Consider the following 7,457-nt stretch of genomic DNA (forward strand, 5'->3'; position numbering starts at 1 on the left):
CGAATGTATCTCATCCACTCGTTGAAGTTTGAACCATCAAATGTCACTTTCTGACACAAGTTCATCAACGAGAATGACCCAGAAGCGTTGTTGTTGTTGTTGTTAGCAGACATCTGAAAAAGAAAGGGACAAAGCTTGATTAGAAATGAATCCCTAATTAAACACCCAAATGAGAAATTAGGCCTAGGATCCAACAACATTATTTACAACTTAGAAAGGGATGCCGTACTCTAAAAGTAAATAACTTGAAGGTAAGTGAATGACGATTCACTAATTCTCACCATGAAAAACGAAAAAGCAATTTAGGGTTTAAATGTATTGAAAACTCCTAGATCTTTGAGATTCATTGAACTTTTCAATGGCATGTTTAAATCTCGATATGCATTTCACATTTGCGACTGGGATGCCGAGGATCGCAAACAAATTTGTGAATAACCATGCGAATTAACGTGGTGCACTCAACGTCACTTTCACCTAATCAATGTGCCGGTAAACCACACACGCTCCATTGATCTATGACAAACATCGAGTCACCCTTCGCTACCTATGTCATCCCCAAATTGATGTGCCGGTTAACCACACGCGCTCCATCAACGTTTGACAAGGGTACGAAGTGTAATTCCATGGATTAGCATCATTTTCACATTTTACCCTAAAGTAACTAAGAGTGGGAATTTGTAAAACTATGTAGTTACTTTAATATTTCCATTATACTTTTAATGAGGAATTAAGTGCCCTATCCTATCCATTCGGCTAACGACCCTCCACCAGTCAAGCAAGCGGTAGATGTGAGTGTACATCCATTAAGCGCCATTTTATAGGCAGCAACCTTATACCCACCTTATAGACCGGCTTCGTGAATGAGGCCTACTAGCGATAAGACTAGCTTATTCTTATACATATATAATAATTAATCTTATAATATCATAATTGTATAAGGGTGTATTTTAAAGCATTTCAAAATACTAGTATCTTAATGTGTATTTAAAATTTTCGAATATTAAGGCTATTTAATTTAAAAATTTTAAACACCAAGAAAACTTTGATTTAATAATTATCAAAATTAAACAATTAATTTGAACTATTAAATCTTTAAGGTTTATCATAAAATTAAATTATTAATTTAATTAATCCTATTATCCCCTAGATTTTTAAATATATGGAAAGGATAATACAAGATCTTCAATTATCTAGTTTAAACAATTAAATGGATAATCATAAAGATAGCAATATCCAAATCCCTAAAATCTTGGGATCTTATCATGGGGGGCAAGGGAATTTCGAAATCCCTAGGGTTTCTTAACCCTAATTTCGAAATTTGGAGGCTAGGCAAAAAGAGTTTAAGAACCCTATCAAAAAAAATCGCCAACTAGGGTTTTGCAACCCTAATTTGCGAAAATCACCAAGCCTTAGGGTTTACTTGCCATAAACCCTAATTTGTCAAATTCATAATATGCATCAAATCCAATTGAAAACAAAAAACCAATGGCTCTGATACCACTGTTAGGTTTTATACAAACAATCCTATGTGTGCATGCAACCCTAGTTGGATCTATGTTTTCACTATAAGACATACAACTTTATGAACACAAAATAAAACCCTGGCATGCTTCTATAATTTTCGAAAATTACATAGAAGTGTAATAAACATACCTTTGTTGTTATATAGCAATAACAACTAGTTTCCTTGATCTCTTGAACTCTCTTGAACTCTTGAAAGCAAGCACCACAATTGTAGTGCCTCTAATGGCTCACAAACACCTTGAAGCAAGAAGGCAACAAAGAGAGAGAAGGGAATGATGCTAATTTCGGCCCTAGGGTTTCCTTGGAATCAAGTGGCCTTAAATTGAAGCATAGGGCATGTATTTATACTATAGGGTGCTAGGGTTTCAGTCAAAACCCTAATGGACAGCTTAGCCACCAAGCAGCCCAAGGAGCCTTATGGAATGAGGCCTTGGACGAAAATATGATGATCCTTCATCATAATTTCGTTCCCCCTTAGTCCATTAGGTTTCCTAGCCCAAAACTCAACTATCACACATTTGACAGTTTATACCCTTTTATTTAATTAATCTCTTTTAGTCACCAAATTAATTCCTAATTAATTTATGACTAATACTAATTAAATAAATATGATTTCTCCTTTAATATATTATTCTTATAATATATTAATAAATCATAATATCTCCTCTCTCATATCAAATTACCTTGTCAAGTTGCTTTGGTGAAGGCAACCCAAAAGGACCATGCACACTCGGGTCAAGTATATACCAAATATGGTTACTGACTTAGACACTAATCCAACAGTTTTCCCCTTATGCTTCTATCCTTTGACTGAAGATATTAAACTCTTGAATTTCCTTAGCTCTTGAAAGCAAGTACCACAAGTGTAGTACCTCTAATGGAGTCACAAACACCATATGCAACTTGGATGAAGAGTAGAAGAACAAGAGGCACCAAAAACGGCTGGAAACCCTAATGGAAGTGTTGTCCACGTTTTTGGGGCTTAAGGGTCCCTTTTATACATGTAGGCTATTAGGGTTTACAACTAGGAAACCCTAATCTGACTGCTTAGGCCCTAAGCAGCCCATGGACTCCTTAAACATATCCCTTGGACGATTTCTAATGGGCTTCCCATAGAATTCGTTCAACCTATATATTATTAGGTGATCCATAGCCCAATTATAATTATCTTATAATTGCAACTTCAGTCCCCTAAGTTTAATTAATCTCTTTTAGCCACAAAATTAATTCTTAATTAATTCTTGACCAATATTAATTAAACAATATGATTTCTCCTTTAATATATTATTCTCATAATATATTAATAAATCATATTTAAATCTTTCTCTTCTTAAATCATCCTACATATTGCTATAGTGAAGGCAACCCAAAAGGACCATGCTCATAATCGGGTCAAGTACATACCAAAACAGTTATGGACTTAGACACTAATCCAACAGTCTCCCACTTGGATAAGTCTAATAACTATTTTCCGTATGACTTCAGAACCTGATCAGCAATCGTAGCTTTCAAAAGCCGCTGTCAACTCTGATCTTATCAGATAGCGTGTCCTCTAGATAAGGGATTATATATTCCTCCATTCTCAAGATATCGTATAGACAAAAGACATGAATTTCAATCATTCTCTCTATACTATTTCCCGACTTCCGATTCATGACGACTGATAACAGACTACAATTGAACACATCAACTTAGTCTTGGCTTGGCCAAGCGCTTAGGTGTCATCACTAAATCATCGAGAGGCCCACATATATCGCTTTTATCCCACTTTGGGTAAAAGGAATGGATAAACTTCGACTCAAATGCTCGCTTGCATTTACTGATCGAATCACACACAACAATAAGTTTTATAACACCAAGTTACTGGTGCGTTTACTTATTATCAATGTGTAACTGACCAACAAATAACAACTCACACGTCTCGGTTTCAAGAATATACAATATTATCGTCTCACTAATCACTCATGATAAAACCGTGAAGTGATCCAAGTGAGCGTGGGTTTAATCCAATACTTTAATCTTATCAAAGCACTCACGAACTCTGCAGCAAACTTGTGCCATGTCTAAACACTTCAGACAATCTACAGACAGATTCATGACAGTCTTTATTCATACCTACTCCCAACGTATGACCAACTGTGGATGTTTGAATAACCTAGTTATTCTGGAAGTCAAAACATGCAAATTGAAACATGACAACAATACTTAATCCTATATGGCCTCAAACTTGTGAGAGTAAATAAAACCCTTCTATTTATCCACCATATTGATTACTCATTATTTATCATTTAATGTTTCGGATAATCAACTCATTACTTGAATTATACCAACAATTGTCCCATGCTCTAAACATGCACACTTTGTTTCCTATGGTCCATGCTTTGCGAAATAGATCACCTGAAAACTTTTCCAATGATGCTCATTTCACAATTCCTTAATCCTAATTATTAGTGTAAGAACACAAGGTTCTTGCCACTACTAGAATATGCTAGATTCTAACATTTTATGCAACGATCCCTTTGCAAAATCATAGCACAAAAGTCACCAAGACGTAGCTAATGAAATTACAAAGTACTTTCTTAGAAATTGTTACAAGACAATTCCATAGATGTGAAGTCTCACATTCAAAGTACATTCCTTTGAACATCCTTCTTGCATAAAAGTTTCTAATCTAGGCATAGACTCTCAATATCCAACTCCCAATATGGAAACATTTCCACATTTGCCATATGACAACTCATTCTTAATAGAATCTTATCTATTCATAATAATGTCGATATGGTCCATCCAATACCATACTTCCAACTACTTACAAGCGATCAATCCTCAGCGAACTTTGGATCGTCCTTTGATAGTTGTTAAATTCTTTCAGTCAAAACCAATTCTATTCCTTTTTCCCTCTTAATGCGTTAGACATTTGGAAAATTTTAGAATGGTAAAATACTATAGCATTTACAATCGATCCTATACCCGAAGCGTATGGGACACGATGCATAATGTCTTACATAAAGATATGATACTTTACCAATCTTTTGCCATAATATTTTATGTGTCATGTTCTTACAATTCGAACTATGAAGAGGGATGCCGTAATCATAATCGAATTTTAAGAACACACAATGTATCCTTTGACTGAAAATATTAAAATTTCTTAATCTAAGCTTTAGATTTTGAAATGGAGTATAATATTCTCTCCCTTAATTATAGCAAAACAACTTTTCAACCCATGCAACTTTGCAAATGGAATCTTTGTTTTTCTATAATTAATATTGCTAACTTGCAATACTCGCCATAACAATCATACAAGCATAACACTTATGCTCCCACTATCATGATGATTATCATATAAGCATAACATTTATGCTCCCACTAGCTTTGACATGTATTCAAAAAACAAATGAACTTCCAGAAAACAATGCCTATTGAATCTCTGAAATTCATATTTCTAATACCAGATGCTTCGATAAGCCTTTATCTAAGCTTCTTAACCTTATACACCTTTGCCTTAGATAGCTCATATGTGTGTTTAAACAATTCATAACTTATGTTACTAAGTTCCAAATGTTGAAACTAATTGCGAAATCTCACAATTCGAACTATGGAAAGGGATGCCGTAACCATAATCGAATTTGAGAATACAATTTTCACAATTGCTATCTTCTTAAAATCTCTCTTAGTGAAAGCATTTCCTCACAGTCATTTTCATGAAGGAGGGAATCTTATGACACTTAGATTTTATGGTGTATGAGTTCCTATCCATGTGAATTTGCCAAAAACAAGGTTTGCGACAAATCCAAACTCATATGGACTGAACTTTCTTAATCTTGATTTCTTGCCCTATGGTAACACGAGTGCCCACCATGCCTTCCAAGTAGTTTAGTAACTTGTCCTTACATATCAATTTACTTTCCATCGACTAAGGCTTTAGTGTATATTCAAATGAGAACTCATAGAACTCATATACACAATTAACTCAATTGGAATGGCACAGAAACAAAACAATGTCAGCACGATAGGTTGTAAACCTCAAGTCGTGTGCTAGTGATGATCGATAAGGTTTATTCTTGATTTGTTCTTGAAACTTTTCAAGACCATTAAGACTCCCACTGACTTCTTGACATATAAGATTCTCTTGTCAAGAAACATTTCTTGACAAACAAATATTCAAGAGTTAGTGAAGCATTTATCAAGACAAAACACTTCACACAATTGGTCCTAGTTGGTCTTTGTCTTATCCAAGACAACACAACTTACCAATTTCAAATGTGCAAGAATAAGAAAACTTTTCCAAATTCCACATTTGATGAGTGTTATAAACCTACTTAAGACTTTTCACTCAATGTCACAATCTTGACTCTAAGACTTGATATTGGAACGAAGTATGATTGACTTCTTGATTTAACCATTTCTACAATACTTGATTCCTCTTCTTAGACATGCAATCGCACTAAGACTCACTTAGAGGATCAATTGAGACATGGTTCTTAATCATAAAGACTTATCATAAAACACAATAAAAGGTACTCTCCTTTCTTCTTAGAATAGAGAAACTTTTATCTTTCTGCCTACTTGATTCTTCTTTATTCGTTCTACTATTCATTGAAACTCTTTCAATCAACTTAGAATTATACTTAATCTTATAAGTATAACCATATTTACTAAACTTTAGTAAATCATGACGAATATCTTTGTCACTCTTGTGGTAGACTTGATCAACGTACGACCTAGTGTACTCGATCTCCTAGTCCTTCAATTGACACTTTGCCAAAGAATTAGTCTAAGGTTCCCAAATGTGAAAGTTTTTCATTCATCATACAATGCACATTGCATGATTCCAAGTTTCTGTCCAATTGAAACTTGGGTGATGAGAAACTCTCCCTATTTGGTAAAATTTTGACATTTCCACAAATAACACAATTAAGAATCAAATCCATTATTGCTAATAATAGAAACATTCAAACATCAATTCTTTCATACATGCCATTGCAAGGATAAATAAATAAGATAAAGTCAAAATTCATTTTATTGCGGAAAAAATTTTGTCCTTACAATTCAACTCAATTGAAAAACTATGTTATTACATATTTCTTAACAATCTATTCTAACTCCAAGTAGTAGCTCAAGAATCCAATCTTCAAGTAATGCGATCGAAATCCATTTCTTCACGATCAGATTCAGCTCACTTCTTCCCTTAAGCTTCCTCTCTTTTCTTCGATCCTACAAAACATCAAAATGCAGTCTTATCACATCATGCATTAAGAATCTAGAATAGGAACTTAAAAGAGTTAGATAATGGATTTTACCTGAAGTGGAGCCAAACGACTTGACTCTCCCATCTCTTAGATCTCTCAGGTAATTTGGGCAGCTTCGTCTCCAATGCCCCTTCTCTTGGCAATAAAAGCAAATGGACTCCTTTGGCACAGCACATCGGACAATCACAGACTTAGTTCTTTCTGCACTTCCAATGTTGCCAGTGTCCATTGAAGTTTGGGAGTTTGATTCACTAGACAAATTTGCTTGACCAGCACGCCAAATCATTGTTGATTCAGCAGCTATAAGCAAATAGGTGAGATCAATTAGGGTCACGTCGTGGTCCATCATATAGTACTTTCTAACGAACTCACTATATGATTCAGGAAGTGACTGAAGAACCCAGTCAATATCCAACCCACTTGAAATCTTGACACCCAACATGTTTAACCTATCAATGTATGACTTCATCTCTAAGACGTGCGCACACACAGGTTTCCCATCTTCGTGTTTACTTGCCAAAAGGGCTTGAGTGAGCTTGAACTTTTCAAGCCTTTGAACTTGTGGGTCAGGGAGAATAATTGGAGGAGGTGGAGGAAGTGAAGCATGACTCTCATTTCCTTGATCGTATCTCGGAACGTCATCTTCATTTGGAAAGCTTGTTCCAAAGGATTTGGGAAGAC

This window comes from Lactuca serriola, chromosome 1 (genome assembly GCF_051521515.1).
Source record: "Lactuca serriola cultivar US96UC23 chromosome 1, Lser_US96UC23_V15, whole genome shotgun sequence".
NCBI classification, from domain to species: domain Eukaryota; kingdom Viridiplantae; phylum Streptophyta; class Magnoliopsida; order Asterales; family Asteraceae; genus Lactuca; species Lactuca serriola.